This window comes from Cyprinus carpio, unplaced genomic scaffold, assembly GCF_018340385.1.
Source record: "Cyprinus carpio isolate SPL01 unplaced genomic scaffold, ASM1834038v1 S000006657, whole genome shotgun sequence".
Taxonomy (NCBI): domain Eukaryota; kingdom Metazoa; phylum Chordata; class Actinopteri; order Cypriniformes; family Cyprinidae; genus Cyprinus; species Cyprinus carpio.
This window is the reverse complement of record NW_024879281.1, coordinates 637,560-658,201: the sequence shown is the minus strand read 5'-3', so window position 1 is coordinate 658,201 and position 20,642 is coordinate 637,560. Positions and strand designations below refer to the sequence as shown.

General features: G+C 38.6%; 1 pseudogene; it reads left to right on the top strand.

Annotated features, from left to right (window-relative positions):
* The window catches only part of LOC109044828, a 100,283-nt pseudogene that overhangs the window by 3,295 nt on the left and 76,346 nt on the right, over positions 1-20,642 (top strand).

The following is a 20,642-nucleotide window of genomic DNA, read 5'->3' as shown; positions in this document are numbered from 1 at the left end:
GGCTTTCCTTTGTGTATTAAGACAAAAGATGAACAAAGGTTGGTAGCAGAGTCACTGAACATCCTGGCAAATATAACTGATTTGGTTGACTGACAATCATTTATATTATAATTAGGGACTAATAGGATGGCCGTGGCATATCTCTCAGGACATTTCCTTTCATACTATAGTGGGCTTATGTCCAAGCTTATTGGAAGACTGGCTTGCTCTGATAGCATGTTCGCCATTGCCAGAGAGAAGAATTAAACAACGTGGCATTACTGGATTGATTTGCACAATCTCCACTGTTAATTGGGTCCTGTGTGGTATCATATTGCTGTATAAATGTAATATTTCAAGGGTTTATAATCACGGAACAATTACAATATTTCTTCTCTCATTAGTTGTCTTAATCTCTGTTTTGAAACTGCTCAACAATTATGGCTGGGTATTGTCAACTACCTCACAATATGATGCACATCATATTGAACATTTCATAATTCAACACCACGTCGCAATGCATCACAGCGTCCTAATAGGATCACAATTGGATTTGCGCCAAAAAAAGTGAGAGAGATAATCTGTCAGGATGAGTGAATATGCTGTATGTGTTTCAAACTCTATTGCTGTTTGACTTACTTTTGCCCAGTATTGTGTCTAATACTGTATGTACATATTAAATACAAGTTGAATTAAATAAATCCCTTTTTAAGTAACATTATTTAGATAATATGCTATTGATTTGTGTATTAGTAATATCAGGAAGTAAGTAGTTTCTTGACTGTTTTCTTTTTTCTTTTTCCATTTTAGGCTTTGCCATGAGGCACCGCTGGTTCATGGTGCCACTGCTAATGCAGGCATGGCTGTCTGCCACCCCTTGCTTTGGTGAACGTCCTTGCCCCCGGAGCTGTCGATGTGATGGCAAAATTGTATACTGTGAGTCTAGCGCATTCCGTGATGTTCCCAAGAACCTCTCAGGCGGCTGTCAAGGCCTGTCCCTGCGGTATAACAGCTTAGCAAGCCTGAAGGCTGGCCAATTTGTTGGCCTCAACCAGCTCATTTGGCTGTACCTCGACCACAACTACATTGCTAATGTAGATGCACTTGCTTTTCAAGGGATACGGAGGCTCAAAGAGCTAATATTGAGCTCCAACAAGATTACACTGCTGCATAACACCACATTTCACCTGTACCAAACTTGAGGAACCTGGACCTTTCCTATAACAAGCTACAAGCTCTACAACCAGGGCAGTTCCAGGGACTGCGCAAGCTACTCAGCTTGCACATGCGCTCCAACTCCCTTAAGAATCTTCCCTCTCGCCTTTTTCAAGACTGCCGTAATCTTGAATTCCTTGACCTTGGCTACAACCGTCTGCGCAGCATCACTCGCAATTCAATGTCTGGCCTGATGAAGCTAACTGAGCTGCATATTGAGCATAACCAGTTCTCCAAAATCAACTTTTTCAACTTTCCACGCTTCTATAACTTACGTGCTCTTTACCTACAGTGGAACCGCATTAGGACCATGAGTGAAGGCCTTACGTGGACCTGGACGTCATTGCAGAAGCTAGACCTTTCAGGAAATGACCTGCAGGAGATAGATGCAGAAGTGTACCGGGCCATGCCAAATCTGCAGACGCTTAACCTGGATTCAAACAAGCTTGTCAATGTGTCTCAAGAAGCTGTGGATGCCTGGACCTCTCTGACTGCAATTAGTCTGGCAGGAAACATGTGGGACTGTGGACCAGTTGTGTGTCCGCTGGTGGCCTGGCTGCGAACCTTCCATGGAAACAAAGAAAATAATATGATTTGTGCATCACCCAAAGAAGTTCAAGGGGAGAAGGTTATGGATGCAGTTGACGCCAGTGGAGTTTGCAGGGGTGCCCCTGCTACGCCATCAACCGTAATTTTTCCCTCTACCTCTTTTGTGGCCTTTGCCCAGACCCCTGCCAGTTCTTTCATCCCGATTATCAAATCTGGAGACAGCAGAAGGGGCCAGGGGACGTCCTTGGAAGGCACCACCTCTTCAGCACCTTCTCAGCCTGCTGTCCCACCACCTGAGCAAGACTTTGAACCGGTGTCATTCCACAAGATAGTGGCAGGAAGTGTTGCCCTCTTCCTGTCAGTTGCCATGATCCTCCTGGTAATTTATGTCTCATGGAAGCGCTATCCAAGCAGTGTTAAGCAGCTACAAGAAAACTCGGCTGCTGCTCGCAAACGTCGGAAAAAATCACGGGAGACAGAGCGCACACTCAGCACACCATTGCAGGAGTACTATGTGGACTACAAGCCTAATAACACAGAGGGCACGGATGTGCTGGTCAATGGTACTGGACCATGCACCTACACCATATCTGGCTCCAGAGAATGTGAGGTAAGACTCCAAACAACTTATATTCCATTTATTTAGGTGTGAAGAGAAGTCAGTTTTTTAACTGCTTTTAAGAAATTCCTTCTGTTCTTGTGCTGTTTCGGTTCCATATTTGAGAGATTTTTGTTGGATAAAAGTGCATGCGTGGGAGGGATATGTTTTTGGCAGGGTTATTTTAGGAGGGATGCTTTTTTAAATGTTTTTGGCACAGTATGCAGTTTGTTTAACCTTGGATGTGGTGTTAATTTACAATTACATATCGATTTTTAGTGCATATTTGAAAGTCTCGTTAATTCAGTAGTTTTCTTTCTTCTTTCTTTTAGGAGCAGTTGTGTTTTAGGCTGTGGTATGTCACATTGTATTTATGCATTAATATGTCTACCTGCAATACCTTCCTCTATATGTGAGGCATCTACTTGAAGGTAATAGGATGGTTTTCAATGTGTTCTGTCATGCGGGCTCTTGCTTGTTCTTTTATCCAAAATAGATTTTTTGTGATTCTTTGAAATCTTTAGTTACAGTAATCACAGGATAGGAAACTTCTTCAATGAGCTGCTGTGTCGCAATTATTTATTTGTCCTCTTTAACATATGTATACTCAATACTCCCAAAACCAAAATGAAATGGTTTTGTCTATGGGGAACTTTAAACACATCTGGTTAATGAAAAGACTTCCTAACCATCCTTCTAATCCTGACTCCTATACACTCATTGGTTCTTTCAACACTGTTTGATCCACCTTCAGGAAGTGTAAAACAGCGCAAAGTGTAGTGTGAAACAATACAATTCTCTCTATTTTCTCTCTTCTTTCCCTTGTGACCTTCCTGGGGCTATGAGAATGTCTTTAATAACACCCCCACTTTATCTTCTATTCTGTTTTGACTTCTTCCATGTCTATGACTGCATACAGTACCTATTTTTTAGCCTCTTATCTTTGCTTCACATTCATCCTTCCCTCTTGAATCATTTTTCCCTCATTTTAGATCATCCTCTTTTATACTTCACCATAGTCTGTAGTTCCAATTTACAAAATACTAATTTTCTCAGTGTGTCACTCAGGACACCGCTGACAAGCGTGTGTTGACAGCTGGGGTCAGTTGCCACTTTTAAAGGAGCTGGTTTTGTGTGTGGTTTGTATACTTGGCTATATTTACATATGTTCATGCTTTTCCCAAGGGGCAGGTGCTACCTTTACTCCTTCGGGCTAAGAAACCTGTCAGTGGTGCAGCAAGGTGTCATTAGAGGCAGACACTGCTTGTATGGCTTGTATGCTGATGGCAAGCAAGACAGGCCTGAGTGAAACAAGAAAGCCAGGAAGACATGCTAGCAGGCCAATTGGCATGATGCTAGACAGGTAAACAGGTATGCCAAATCAGGTCACAGGAAGAGAAGACTATAAAGGTGGGTGAGAATGCAAAGGCACACAAAGAATGACATCCTGACAGCGATGTTGACCTCTGCACACAGGCCCCTGCCCCTTCTCTGATCTGCCTCCTCAAAGCATTTTTTGAGATATCAGAGATGCACATCAGAGTCCAGCAGATTGGCATGTTTTTCTCTTGTGAATTCCCCAGGTCAAGGAACAAACTTTTTTCATTATTATGTGCAAATCCCCAAGTCTCTTGCACAGAATGTGTCCCTTTTGCCATTGTGATGATAGCTCTTGTCACTTTTTTATGGTTAAAATCAATTTTCTTAATCAAAAGCATGTCTAATGAATTAAAATAATGTAGCTCAAACAATTTAACATCATTTTAGCCTATTAAAAGTTTTTTTTAAAATTACATGTTTAGGGCCCTATCAAATGTTTTATTTTTTCTAACCTTATATTTTATTGTTAACAAATTCTGTTTTAGAATGTCTAATTATTTGAAAGCATAAAAACAAGTTTAATTTATTCTTACAATAGCCTTATGATTTTTTTTTGCTCAGAAATTCTAAGGCATAAAACATTCATTCATTTTATCTTTTAAGTAATGAAAATTTAATTATTTGAAAAATGTCATTTAATATTACAATTAAAACATTAAATAAATATTGTGTTATTATTCCTATTATGCCTATACTGAACAATCTATATTTTGCTAGTTTAACCGAACTTTTATTTTGACGGGTTGCCGTGAATACCTTTACATTTCTGTGTGTATATGATATGAGGATAGATTTTCAAAAATTAAACAGTCAATTACTCATGAAGTGAGTCTCAGAGCAGCTCTGGAGATGTGGTTTTGACGGGCCGCCCCCCTAATATAATGGCAGGGGAAACACTGATGTAACTTCACCATCTGGCAGTAAAATAATTTGTCCATTAACCATTATTCCACAATATTTTATAATGCATTATTGTATTGTAGTAAAAATTTCTTCTTCTTCATTTTTTTTTTTTTTTTTTTTCTTCTTGAAGCAACTTTAATATGCAATTATTTGCTCAGACCTTACTAACTATTGCCTAAAGTTTAGGGTGAACCTGTCAAGTCCATAATCATCAGGACTTCACTCGATGTGAAGGCCTCACATCGAGTGAACTTACTTGACCTGTTTCCAAAATGTTTTCCATTAATAGTCTATAATTCTGAATTGTTTGCCTTCTTTTTCCCCTCCCGTCCTCCGTACCACAGCATTGCTGCATCAACAGTAATGTGGTTTGGCTTCCCTCCTGTGCAGCAAAGCGCACGTCACCTATGATTGATGAGTTCTATTCTCTCTCCTGTGATTGGTATTCCACACGGGCACCTGATTTACGGGCTTTTCACATCAAGCCAAAAGACTAGATTCAAACATACAGTTCAGATTGCTCCTGTCTTGAAAACCAGTGTTCTCCTCATTCCTTACATCTCTTCTGTTGCAAATCACAAATGGAATAAAGGTGTGTGAGAGACTGCCAAGAGGGATTGTCCTCTGACCTTACCTTGAAAGGGGTTCTCTGTTAACCTGACATGCGATTTGGCAATCTTTCATTGTAAAATATAATGCCAAGATCTTATGTCTTCTTCGATCGATTTGGATCAACCGAGGGTCTTTATCGTCAGAACTCATAAAGACTCAACTGCGGATGAAGTGCACCTTCAATCCATTAATTTAGGTGATGAACTTTCTTTCACTGAACATTAATCATGCTATTGCAGACTAGAACTGTACAGTTGTTTTCCATGCTGTGCTAGTCGTGATTGAGTAATTTTGATTAAAGGGGTCATATGATGTGATTTAAATTTTTCCTTTCTCTTTGGAGTGTTACAAGCTCTTGGTGCATAAAGAAGAACTGTAAAGTTGCAAAGACTAAGGTCTCAAATCCAAAGAGATATTCTTTGTAAAAGTTAAGACTTGTCCACACCCTCCTAAAACACTAACACGCCCCCATATTTCTACGTCACTGTGTTGGGAAGATTTGCATAACGCCGCCCAAATGTTCACGCAAAGATAGAAGACGTAACTTTTTTTCTCGCTGTTGCCGCCACCATGTTGTTGAGATGCTGTGTGTTTCGTTGTAAAAGCGAAACTACTTTGTTTGGGCATCCAAAAGAGGACGATATCCTCTTTGTCATGCCTTGAGCTGATCCGTGCTGGTCTCTGAGTAAATACATACATTTCGTGATGTAGATCGCCAGATCGGCTTTCGCCATGGACGAAGCAAAGTCCAGCCCGGAGTCGTCACAATTGGGTGCCGCAAGCCTGCTGGCCTCTACTTCGTCTGTCACACGCTTGAGGTATTTAGCCAATCATAATGCACTGGATAGTTGGCCAATCAGCATACACATCACTTTTCAGAACGATGAGCTTTGTAAAAATCGACGCATTTCATAAAGGCGGGGCATAGAAGAGCAACAATAATTTACATTATGTGGAAAATAATGTGTTTTTTGAACCTTAAACCACATAAACACATTTTTTGCATTACACCAAATACACAACATAATGTTCTTTTTAGCAACGTCATATGATCCCTTTAATACAATTTACATTAAAATTACACAACTGTGCACACAGTGTTGCATTTCAAATATTTATTATTATTATTTATTATTGTAGTTGTTGTAGGGCTGGTCCGAATACCGTTTTTTAAGCTTCAAAGCTTCAGTATATTTGGAGGGAAGGGACTGAACATATTCTTCTCTATAATAAAGGCGGGAATCTCTGTGTGTCTGTCTGTCTGTTTGCATTGAACCATTCATCTAATCGTTGCTGCAGACCCAAGGGAGTGCAGTGTCACATTTTGATGCAATATGGACGCACGACACATTCAGATTGAATAAACTACAGAACAGCGCAAGCTGGAAGTGGCGCGCCTCATGCGGGCAGGGCTTATATGCTTTGAGAATGAATACTGCACAAGTGATACAAAACACAAAGGTCTGTTAAGAGCAATACTTTTAATATAGACAAATTAATATTAGGCAGGGATACTGTACTTTTTTTTTTTTTTTTACTGCCGTATTCGCAAGTGTTTACCAAGCAAATTAAGTGCACGTTTTTATTATGTGTAAAATTACTGATTAACATGACGGATAAAAGCAGTTCATTTTTTTTTTTACACCAAAAATATACTATAGGGTACTAGTTGTAGTACTTTTAGAGCTTGATGTGCTGTTGTGGTAGGCCAGTTTCAAATCGCATATTTGGCACATTGCCTTTGTCTTGTCCTCATTCAATTTAAAGTGCTCCCACACAGCTGAGGTCTTCGGCATTTTTGTCTTCTCTTCCAGATGAATGGAATCATGATGTTCATGATGTTCACTCATGGGTGATTCATATTCAAGCATGAATGAGAAACGTTTCAAAGGGGATGCCAGGTGTTCAAGAAAAAAATAAAGAAAAGGATATTTGAATCTCAAAATTGAAAATCGAATGCCAACCCACCGAGCGAATGTTGGAATAATCGAATATTCTGGCCCAGCCCTAAGTTGTTGGGAGATGTCACAAAACCCGTCAGTTATCTTTACACTGTGACTTAAACCTCATTACATGTTCTCATAAAACATAAAATACTCACATAAGTGCAGGAATGAGGGCGTCACACTGCCAGGCCCATTGGGGCTATCGTGTGTATACGTGTTAGTCATGGAGGCTCTGAAATCAAGCATGCTTTTGAAGGTGCCTCATTCAGTATTTATTATTTTTAGTTGTGAGCAATTAGGCCAGTACCATCATATTTTGTTATATTGTACATTATGTTGCTGTCACATTTGCATTAAAAGCTTAACCTGTCAGCCTGTGGTGCGTTTCTTGGATTTAAAATTGCACTAATTGCTTTTGCGAAAAAAAAAAAAAAAAGAACAAGAACTTTGCTTCATGTAACAGTGAAAGGCCTACAACAAGGGCATTAATCATCATTAGACTCAACAAATTTTAGTTAACAAATTGGTGTTGAACAGTACCTTTGACCCCAGAAAATAATGAAAATGGACTAATCCCCCCAAATAGACAAAAGTGCCTTCTGGAGATTAATGTTTGGATCACAATCTGACTAGCAGTTCAGAATGGACGCATGCATTAAAAACCTGAGAACTGTACTAAACTAGAGAAAAATGCACTCACATTTAAGTTCATTGTGCTCACTGATCAAAGAAAGGAAGCTTTTTTTTCAGTAAACTGAGTCAAGAACAAAAATGCTATGTTTTCAGTTCAGCATGAAACATGGGAAACAAAATTCGGCACCGATAGCCTTGTGGTTAGTATGGCGACCCGAGTTTGAATCCTGCCTCAAGGTCCTTTGCCTATCCCGCTCCCTTCTCTCCACCCAACACTTTCCTTTCCACTCTCTACTCACCTCTCCCATTAAAGGCATAAAACAGTCCATAAATATAACTAAAAATAAAATAAAATAAAAAAAAAACACGGAAAACAAGAAATAATGATCACTTAAATGGTGTTTCAGTAGTGATCATATATTTAAAAAGGGTATAACATATAGAGCTGTCTCTAATAATGAGGAAAAAAAGGTGAATTTTCTAATATAATTTTATATCAAAGTGCATTTTTGATATTTTACTTTTATTTTTTTTATTTCTTTATCTCTATTATTTTTTTTTTATTTTAAGTTGTCACTGGAAGTCAGATTTCTCTGTCTGTTTCTATTATAGATGCGTTCTTCTAATTTCAGTTGATAGCATACATCCTGAAATTCAATCAGGAGTATTAATTGCACCTCTAGCAAATTTCTCTTTGACTAGAGGACAGTTTAAATATAAAGTGGCACAGCTTACCCCACTCTCTCCTACTGCAAATGAACATTACTGGATGAGTCTAGCAGAAAAAGGCAAGAATCTTCTCTGATAGTAAAAGAAATGAGATATGTGATGAGAAAGAATCTAGAAGAACACATCCACCTCACTGTGACCTGTGAGTCACAGCCCATTTAATGTAGCACCAATCATGCTTTTTAATGTCTGCAGAGTACATTATAATTTATTTGGATTACCATAAACTTGAGCCCGCAGCCTGGCACAAGGGCATTCCAGCCTCCCCCCTCAGAATGACTTTCTGATAGTGAGTCTTGACGTCAATCATCATGAAACGGCTAGCTGTACTTTTTCTACCCTTCTGATTTTTGTCCCAGCATCTTCAGGTTGGCAAAGCTTTGGCACCTGATAAATATTTATGCCCATTAGTGCCTGTCATTTTTGGCCAAGGATCCTGCATAGTGAACAGGGCTGAAGGGTCCTCATAATTTGCTTCATAGAGCAGGGGGGAGGAACAGAACCAATGAGGAGTCTCGCTGCACAAGTGCCCCCTCATGAAAACAGTGCCATTGAGAAGCGAGAGTGTTTTTTAGGGGGTAGAGTGGGGTGTATTTGGGATTGCGAGGGAGGGTTGTTTTATGTTCCAAATGGCCTCTTGTAATGCAGTGTTATGAAAAACAGAGTTTTAACACATAGATGTTATTTGGAGGGTTTCTGGGAGTCTAGTGGAGTGCCTTCACCCTTGGCTGATAAGTGACAGTAATTCAATGGTTCATTCACATTTGAACTCCCACAAATCTTAAGTATGCTTTGCTGGATTTGTGACATGAGCAAACATCCCATATTCCACTGATTCATAGTTAATGTCAACAGTTGCTAAATGTCTAAGCTATCAGCTATGCAAAGTCTGTATTTCATTGGCTCTCTACTGTACTCTGTACAATAACGGTAAGCTTAATCACAAAGAAGAAAATATGTTTATAACCACTGCAACTTTTTGTTGTCTTGTCATTATTTAATTTTATATTATTTAATTTTCTATTTTTATTTTGTTTTATTATAATTATTATTATTAATATTTATTTTTTGAGATTGGACTTCTAACTAAAATTTTATATCATGGTTTGAGACATTTTATAGAGTAGTGATTTTGTGTATATATTGATGAAATACTTAAATGAAAGGTAATTTAAGGAGATGCTGTGTATTGTGTATCTTATTGGTTGTATATACCTTATATGGTTGTACCTTATTGGTTATTTATTTATTAATTTATTTGTAAATCAATATTAGATATTTAATTATATTCTTTAATTTCCTCTATTTTTGCATTTGGACTAAAGTTAATCTTTAGCAAGATTAATAACACTGTTAAATCTAAATGTTAGCAAATCTGAAAATGAATATCAATTTTTCATACTTTACTGAACTTTAAATGATTTTAGTTTTTAGTGTCTTACTTTCATATTTAATTATTTATAGTTCTCTATAAAATACTATAGAATTTTTAAAATTGGTGATTTATCAGTTAACTAATGATTATCAGCTTGCCAGTATCAGACAGAATTTTAATATCTGTACATCTCTAATGTTTTTGTCTGTTTGTTTGTTGGAAATCGTTAAATGCTATAAGTTTGGAATCACCAACTACAGTACCTCATGGAGCGATACACAAAACCTGCTACCTCAGGATATAATTTTACATGTGGCATCAGGTTTTTTAATTATGTTGTGGGTAGTTTGTGGTATAAGCGATATAGCATGTTTACCACGTTTCTCCCCTCACACATTATGTACTGTCATACCACCCAGCCTTACCTTGTATTTGCCTACACAACTAACCAAGTTACATTCTCACTGGAAATTATAGACCTATGTACATTCCGAAGACTGGAGCCTTAAAATCCACCCAACAACATTGCAGCATATTTTATGAGGGGATAGAGGGTGTGGCACTGGCAGGAAACACAGTGGGAGAATGAGAGGCAGGCAGACTGAAAGCCTAATTAATCCGGCCTTCCTTAATTAGCCTCTGTCCCCTCCATTATGTGCTTTCCAATGCGTTCACTCCATATCTCTCTCTCCTGCTCTGTATCTCAGCATTTTTTACTGTGTCCTTTCTCTCTCGCTTTATTTGCTGCTCTTTCTCTATTCATCTTTTTCACAGCCTCTATTTGTTCTGTTTCTCTTTCGTTCCCTTTTCTTGTGTCCGTCTCTCTATCTTCCTGTCTCTTTTTCTCTCCCTTCGCCTTGCGAGGACATCGGCAATATGCTTCGGTGTGATAAACAAGCTCTCTCCGTCGCAGAGGGCAGAAGAGGCGACGGCGTAGGTGTCTAAGCCTGCGTGGTGTGTCTCTGACGGATGGAGAGAGAGACAAAAGCACAGCTGTGGACTGATATCGAGGTCTTGTTTTCTTGACCGGGCATTGTTTGTAAGGTGCTCGGAGATGCTGGAATGGGAGGGCTGGTCATTGTGTTCCGTGTCTGGCCCTCGGCACTGGGCTGGAGCCATCCCGTGTGCTCATGTCGATTACGATCATGTCATGGCTTGAGCAGGCATTTGGCCCAGTAGGCACACATGAGGCTCTCACCTCTCGAGTACATGGTGGGCTAAAGCATGTTTCTTGTTCAGAAGCTCAGTTTTGGGCAGAAGAATAGCGCTGATTATGATAATAGTGCAGCGACGCAAGGGTAGAATTAGCAGAACCTCAAATGTCAAGGCTCTAGACCGTGCATACGTATGTTAGGGTTGTGATGGTGAGGAAATTTTCCCACCGGTTAATCAACGTGTGACAACAATGATAATACTGGTATCTTTTCCTCGCTTTCCTCCACTTTTAAATAGCTTGAAAAAGTGGCGTGCGCGTTTTACTTTCACTTTCAAATAGCGCCAATTCGGCATAAAGCGATTGTTTGTTTTTAGTTTGTTTGAATTTTCCCTCTTTTCCTCACTTTCCTTTGCTTTCTCAGGTTATTTTTATAATCATGTAAAACTATTTTTCCAATGAAGATGTCAGGGACATTAATGTGTAATGACCTTTACAGAGCCCTGAAATTTGTTTAATGCAGCATTTATTAAAATACAGAAATGAGATCAGTCAACACGCAATTTAAATTATAATATTAAGCCAGGGTTAAGCATAGAGTGATAACAGAAATCATAAATTTGTGGGTTTGTTTCATCTTCATTTACTGCGCGCTTCTGATCTGCACGCACTTCTCCAGCATGCGCTTTCACCTGTCTCCCACAGAGAGTCGCGCACTTGCAGAATTAAAAAATTAAGGGTAATTTTTCGTTTTACTGGCTGACTGACTCATTTATCGATCTCTTTATTGAATGATTACTTAAAATGTATATATTTATGAGAGTAAATATGATTTCGGAGGGATTCAAAATGCTTAACTTAGGAGAACATGATGTTAAGCGCGAGGTTTTTGTTTACGGATTAAAAGAAGGTCCCGCTACACAAACTGTAAGTTACAATTCAGTGGTAAGATTGAATGTACTGATATCATACTTTAAGTCAAGTAATTTTTTATTCTTATATACACACACACACACTGGCCACTTTATTAGGTACAGTCATGGCCAAAAATATTGGTCCCCTTGGTAAATATGATCAAAAAAAGTCTGTGAAAATTCATCTGCATTGTTAATCCTTTTGGTCTTTTATTTAAAAAAAAAATCACCAAAATGTATCCTTTCATTGGATAATAAGAATTTAAAATGGGGGAAAATATCATTATGAAATAAATGTTTTTCTCTAATACACATTGGCCACAATTAATGGCCCCCTTTAATTCAATACTTTTTGAAACCTCCATTTGCCAGTTTAACAGCTCTAAATTTTCTCCTATAATGCCTGATGAGGTTAGAGAACACCTGACAAGAGATCAGAGACCATTCCTTCATCCAGAATCACTCACTTTAGATTCCCAGCTCTATGTTGGTGCTTCTCCTCTTCAGTTCACTCTCATTTTCCGTAGGGGTTCAGGTCAGAGGACTGGAATGGCTATAGCAGAAGCTTGGTTTTGAGCTCAGTGACCCATTTCTGTGTTGTTTTTAAGGTTTGTGTTTGGGTTATTGTACGGTTGGAAGATCCAAACATGGCCCATTATAAGATTTCTAGCAGAGTCAGTCACTTACTGATTTTTTTATCTGTTGTTATTTGATAGAATCAAAGATGTCATGTATCTAAGCAAGATGTCCAGGACCTCCAGCAGAAATATAGGCCCACAACATAAAAAATAGAGCAGTATATTTCATTGTACACATGGGGTACTTTTTTTCTCTGTGTTCACCGAACCCATCTTGAGTGTTTGCTGCTAAAAAGCTATTTTTTTAGTTTCATCTGGTCATAGAAGCCATTCCCATTTAAAGTTCCAGTCATGGCTGATAACTGAATATGCTTTAGTTTGTTTTTGAATGAGCTAGGAGAATTTTTCTTGTAACCCTCCCAAACAACATGTGCTGATGTAGGTGCTGTTTGACCATTTTTTTTTAAGGTTTTCTGACCCAGAGACTCAACTATTTTCTGCAATTCTCCAGCTGTGACCCTTGGAGAGTCTTTAGCTACTCAAACTCTCCTTCTCACCGCACATTAGGACGATATAGACACACGTCCTCTTCCAGGCAGTTCAGTGTAACATTTTCTGTTGGTTGGAAATTCTTAATTATTGCCCTGATGGTGGAAATGGGGATTTTCACTGCTCTAGCTCTTTTCTTAAAGTCACTTCACCAATTTGTGAAGCTCAATTATCTTTTGCTGCACATCAGAAATATATTCTTTGGTTTTTCTCATTGTGATGGATGATTAGGGGAATTTGGGCTTTGTTTTCCCTCCTCTTTTTATTTCTGTGAAACAGGAAGCCAGAGCTGGATGATTTCATGTTTATAATAATGCTGGAGTGCTCAAAATTGTGAATATGAATGGGAATATACTTCAGAGATATTTTACTCATATGAATTTATAGGGGTGGCAATAATTGTGACCAACGAGTATTTGAGAAAAACATTCATTTCATAAGGATATTTCCCCTCCGTTTTTAATTCTTATTATCCAATGAAAGGATACATTTTTGTGATTTTTTTTTTTTTTAAAATACCAAAAGGATTAACAATGCAGATGAATTTTCACAGCCTTTTTTGATCATATTTACCAAGGGGGCCAATATTTTTGGCCATGACTGTACATGTTGCTAGTACCGGGTTGGACCCTCCTTTTGCCTTCAGAACTGCCTTAATTGTTTGTGGCATAGATTCAACAAGGTGTTGGAAACATTCCTCAGAGATTTTGGTCCATATTGACATGATAGCATCAGGCAGTTGCTGCAGATTTGTCGGCTGCACATCCATGATGCGAATCTCCCGCTCCACCACATCACAAAGCTGCTCTATTGGATTGAGATCTGGTGACTGTGGAAGCCATTTGAGTAAAGTGAACTCATTGTCATGTTCAATAAACCTTTCTGAGATGATTTGAGCTTTGTGACATGGTGCATTATCTTGCTGGAAGTAGCCTTTAGAAGATGGGTACACTGTAGTCATAAAGGGATGGACATGGTCAGCAACAATACTCAGGTAGGCTGTGGTGTTTAAACGATGCTCAGTTGGTACTAAGGGGCCCAAAGTATGCCAAGAAAATATCCCCCACACCATTACACCACCACCAGCAGCCTGAACCGTTGAGACAAGGCAGGATGGGTCCATGCTTTCATGTTCTTTACGCCAAATTCTGACCCTACCATCTGAATGTTGCAGCAGAAATCGAGACTCATCAGACCAGGCAACGTTTTTTCCAATCTTCTATTGTCCAATTTTGGTGAGCCTGTGCGAATTGTAGCCCCGTTTCCTGTTCTTAACTGACATGAGTGGCACCCGGTGTGGTCTTCTGCTGCTGTAGCCCATCTGCTTCAGGGTTCGATGTGTTGTACGTTCAGAGATGGTATTCTGCATACATTGGTTGTAACGAGTGGTTATTTGAGTTACTGTTGCTTTTCTATCATCTCTAACCAGTCTGCCCATTCTCTTCTGACCTCTGACATCAGCAAGGCATTTTCATCCACACAAACTGCTGCTCACTGGATATTTTTCTCTTTTCGGACCATTCTCTGTAAACCCTAGAGATGGTTGTGGGTAGATCGGTAGATCGGCAGTTTTTGAAATACTCAGACCAGCCCGTCTGGCACCAACAACCATTCCACGTTCAAAGTCACTTAAATCCCCTTTCTTCCCCATTCTGATGATCGGTTTGAACTTCAGCAAGTCTTCTTCACCACTTTGATGTCAAATAAAATAAATAAATGACATAAAGTTTAAATAAAGTAAAAATCAGCAAACACTGTGGAACCAATTGAATAAAAAAAACTAATGTTTTTTTTAAAAAAAAACTTTCAAAATCACATTAGATAAACAGCAAAAATCAACAGGCTTTTCAAAATCCAAAATATTGCCAAACAGGCGCTTTTACATTTCGTTTAGAAAATAAATCATCTGCCATTGTCTTGTTTGTCTCACCTCACTCTTCTTGTCAGTCAGCTTGACTCACTCTCCTCACTGGATAAATGAAATCTGATCTGTGATTCGACTGTCGTTCGGCGCGCTGCATTGAGCAGACGCATTCAGTTTTTAATTGTAGTATCGGTTCTTTTACTGAACTAAATGATTTTTATTACTATAAAAAATCAAAACAATGGTGGGTGTTGGTGCTGCGGTTGGCAAGTGACGTAACCTGTGTTGCGTCTTAACAACTTTATCACCGTCAGCACCATCTATCGCGGCAAGCCTAGAGAACATAAAGAAAGAGTGTTGTCAGCTTAAATGGTACATACAGAGGTAAATCTTGTCATCTTTTACTCACCTGCATGTCGTACCAAACTGGTATGACTTCCTTTCTTTGAGGAGCAGTTGTTTGAGCCTCCTTTAAAACCAATAGCCTACCGGCTGTGGGAACATTGAAAAATAATTTCTAATAGATGATGATAATTAAATGAAGCAGACCCCATCTACTTTTCCTGCCAATGGCCCACTGTATGATAAATGTCTTTAGTGGCTTTCTTTTTTCCCTTCTCTTTTTAAGAAGGTCTATTTGCATATCAAGGTCATCTCACCTTCCTCACGACCAGGGCAGTCGTCACATTTCTTTTTGGTTCTTTTATCGTGACCCGTTCTTTTTTGTCTTTGGAGAGGGCAGATTCAGGAAGGTTGAGAAAATGAAACAAGAACAGTAGAGCCTTCATTGTGGAAGGAGAGGTGATGTGGGAATTGACCTTTTAAGTCATGTCTCAGAAATTCATAACCCAAAGGTTAGAAACGTTTTTGACGGACAGCTTGACAAGTGGATATATTTGTGAGAATTCAGTTTTTGCAGGAACTTCATCCTATATTGGATATTTGCAATGCTCATAACTAAAATGGGGAAATAAACAGATTTTAAATGATCTTGTTGATAGTTTTATGAAATCAAAATATATCAGATACTGTTTTAAAATTCGTTCCTGGTGGCTCACAGATAAGAGAAACAAAATATATAATTTTTCAGTCTTCTCTATGAAATATTATAATATTAACAATGTAAAGTAAATATTGTTGTATAACAAATGTGAACAGTAATTCATCAACAGTAGATTCAGAACAGTAGTGCCTATTTTAAATGTCTGGTAAACAGTATTTTTTTTTAGAATTTTTCTAGTTTTATATGGGGGAGGGGGGGTGTTTGGGAGTCGTTGTCTAATGGTAAGAGAGTCGGACTCGTAACCCATAGGTTGTGAGTTTTAATTTTAATTGGCCTTTGGGGTTCAACTTGTGCATTTCTTAGGAAGGATACTTGCAAGAGAGCAAGCTCATGAGGAATGCTTATTCTGGGCAAATGTAGGGCAGCTTCGTGTCGAGAGAAGTGCTCATAGAGCAATCTCAATGGCAATGAGGTCGGAAAAACATTGTCCCTGGACAGTGTGGGAGGATGACATGTCTAACCCATCACTGGAAGTGTTGTTTTGGCGGCCATATAACCCTTCATGCATCATTTCAATGTCTGCGATGTCTTGTCTGTCGCCAAGGCCTGTTGGGGGCATGCCACTTAACCGAGACCTGGGACTAAAGTCTGCCTGCTGTCAGAATGGTGAGATAACCAAGTGTGGTTTTGCAGGTAATGACTATTCCCTGTGACTAGGGCTCAGTGTCTAGAAGGTCTCACGGGTCTCATTGAGAACTATTCAAAGTATGGTGCCAAGCTGATGTACAATTTCGCTGGCACTTGCAATTCTTTGGCCCCAGATGCAATTTTGAATTTTATTTTCATTAGCTGTAGCGCTCTAAACCATAATTTTCTCCAGCAGGTCTAGTTTTTAACATCTTTATTATATTTAGGTTGATGTCTCTAAATTTTGAGCTTCAGTCAGTTTATTACCAAATAAAATTAGGTTGATTTAACAACGCTATTTCAGGTGCAAATCATACCTTTTTTTTCTATTTTACAACTGTTCTCACATTCATTTGGTCAAAGGCTGTGCCCAAAACCTGAGAATACTTCAAACGAGATGTTGTGAACTAAACCGAGCCGGACAAAGGTGAGTGTTTGGAGTTAAAAAGAGAAGAATTTTATTTGTCCGCTGGAGTCGTGTGGAGTACTTTAAAGCTGCCTACAAAAATGGTCTATGGTGAGCAACATTCACTTGCATTAGATAGAGAAAAATCCTGAAATGTTTTCTTCCAAAACCTTAATTTCTCTTTGGTTGAAGAAAGTTAATATACAGTACATCTTAGGTGAGTAAATAATTGTGAAATCTTTATTTTTAGGTGAACTATTCCTGCAATCTAGCATTTTGGTTTTGATTAGTCCTGTACCTGAAACCAGGATACTACTTACAAAATGTTAACACTTTGGCTGAAAAATATTGCCTTTGGAGGATGTATCCTTCGCTACCCTTGATGCCCCACAATCCAGTTGAGCTAAAAAGAATTATGGTATCTGAAAATTGTGATTGGTGGTCAGTTTGTGTGCAAATGTATGTTTATGTCCAACTTTTTCCACTTTTGATGTTATTTGTAGTGAGAAATCAGTATTGTAGTAATTAATAATTATTCACTAAGTTATCATCAAAGCTTTCTCTGATTAGTTGTAGATCGTTAAACCATTATGCTGTCTCAGAAGTCTGTCAGAAATCAGTTTTGTAAGGTACCTTCATACACTAACGCAATTGCCTGCATTGCCTGATAGGACAGTGAGGCAAAAAGTCAGCTGCCTAAACTTTCGGACACAACTTTTGACTGACTGGTCATCTGCCTTTGTTTTTGGACGCAACCTGTGCGCCGAAGAATAAATTTATCTATATTGCAGCTTGCAGCTGGAGCTTATAGTTGTTAAGTGCCTAGCTCAAGGGTACCACAGCAGTCATCAATTGAGGAACAGTGCACTTACCATTGAGCCTCTCTAGAACCCCCTTTAGGGTTTTCATGCAAAAATGTACTAGGTAATGATTTTTGCTGCACCTCTGAAAAGCAGAGAATCTTCAGATATGAATTTTTAGATTGTGATGATCTAAACTGGCTCTGGCTCTTTTTCTAGTGAAGTGTCTGGCGCTGTACAGATGGCCTATTTTTTTAAAGTGGGGCTCCTTAATACTTCCATCGAGGAGCTGCAGAGTGGTAAACACTCTTTTCAACACTGGTGCCTGTGATTTGGGCATCTGTGTCCCAAATGAATTGATCCACTTATGATTTACTTTGCCTATGCCCCTTGCATCCTCAAGAGCCCCCTACTCTTTCCATCTTTAAATCGAACACACCCCCTCCTCTATCATAGAGGTACCCCTGTATGCTTGCTCCCGCGATCTCTGTTTCCTCAAGGGGCCCACGCATTCATGATGCTCTCTTTTTGATTTTCATGTTGCATTCTTTCGCACATAATCACTGTTGTTTGCACTCTTGCCATACCGTGTTCTCAAACAAGACCTGCACTGAGGTGTTTTCTTCCTGAATAGGTAAGCTTTGTTTTAGTTTGAAGCGAGGGTGCTATCACCTCCTACTGCATTGCTTGATTCAAGCACCAATTTTTGGATATGCCTCTTTAGCATAGCACCCTTCGGGCTATCTCTGGCTGTGTCAGATAAGTCAGATGCTACCCAAACCACCCACTACTCTGCCTAGCTCTCAGAGTGAGATGATATTTTTTTCGAGAGGAGGAAAAAAGAGGCAACAAGAGCTTGTGCTTATCTAAAATTCTTGATGCAGTTGTTTTTGTGAGGGAGTCGTATTTTGCGGGCTTTAATGCCTCGTGTATGCTTGCATTTTGCATCTGAAACAAAGCCTTTGAACATCAAGAGAGACATGCCAGTTAATGGTCACAATTTTTTCTGTTATTTAGAGCAGAGTTTTCAAAGTGGGACTGCAAAGGAAGCATTAGATTGGAAAATTGAGAGATAGATAATGAAAAGATTGTTGTCATAGTTATCTTCAAGTTTGTACATCTTTATTGTGGGTAAAAAAAAGGGTGACCTGTCAACTTGAGAGAAAGTAAATATTTTTTAAATATTTCTATAATTAGTTTTGGCTTTCGTACAAAACAAAACTTTAGGGGGAAAAAATTATTTAGAGAATATTTAATGCCAGTTAGTAAAGCATTAAAACGAGAAGCTGTGTAAGATTAGATGAAACTCTCTGTACAGTATGTATTGTAGTCAACAAGATAATAGAGATTAATTAGAGCAATATAATTAGACGAGAACGGCAGAAAAACAAACACATTATTACAATATATACAATGTAGGCCGAATAATCTCAAAACAATAGAGTGGGCTCTGCTAATTCTGGTCGTCATGGCAATGCAAAAACAAAACTGTGGTCAAAATTTGGTCCGGCCACCTTTCCTTCTTCCAGCTGATGAATTTTGTATCATATTTGCTTAGTTTCCTATGTGACTCATTCTGCATGCTTCACTGTTTTCCTTTGTTTCATTTACAATTTATATGCACTATATCTGCTTGAATTCAAGAGGCAGCTATCGATGGCTTGACAACCTATCTGACATCAAAAAGGATGGGGGAGAGTCAAGTCATAATCAACACTGCGCCACCCTATGGATGTTGAATTCCTTCAGCAGTCAAAGTGGAAGACACCAAAGAGTTTTTTTTTTTTTTTTTTTTTTTTCTTTACTTCATAAAAATATAAGTACTTTCTCATCACAGTCTCTTGAGCATCTGGTTGAAATGTGCCTCAGGCTTATGTTTAAAAAATTGAATTTCTTGCCAAATAAATGTGGGCCTCCTTTTATGCAGTGCAAGACACGACCCAAGTTAAAGATATATAACTGTTTATCACATATTGGGTCCATGGTATTAAATATTTTGAAAAAATAAAAAATAAAAACCCTGATCTAGGACACAGGCACACAGTATCTGCAGCAGAAGAAAATATGAGCCACAGATATAGTTCTGTCACACAACTGTGAATCTGTTTGGTGGACATTCAAGCCTATGCCATCCTCTCCCACTTTAGATCTGAAGGTTGTGTGTCTCTCGCCGCATCTGTAAAATGAAAGCCAGGCTGGCTAGGCTGGTGAGTCACGCAACACATCAATTGCCTGCGACTAGCCACTTGTTTGACCTGTAACTTAGTGACTAACTTACACATGGCAAATTGATGATGTACTGATATCTGTTATTATTTATAGGTGGATATCATTGTGGCTCAAGGTTATAGTGGCACATTAGTGTCACTATTTTTTTTTTTTTTTTTTTTTTTCTCAACATTGCAGCTAGTTCTCATACAATGCTTCACAACAACAAGAAGCATTTTGGAGCTCTTGTTGAGAGTGTGTGTGAGTGGACGTAAATCAGGGAGTTCATAATTTTGCCTGATGTGAGGGGCTTTTTTTTTTTTTTTAACGATGGAGCAAAGATATTCTCTCTCACTTCAAGATCGCAAATGGCACTCGTAAGATTGCAAATATGTCAAACACATGCAGAAAGATGGTATTTTGTGGCTAAAATGTTCATAATTATAAAAAGGTAAAAAGGTTAATTGATGCATTAGATTTAATTAAATAACAGTTAACAGTGCTTGTACAGCATTTATTAATTTTGCTTATTTTATTTTTAACATTTCAAGTTGAGTGTAT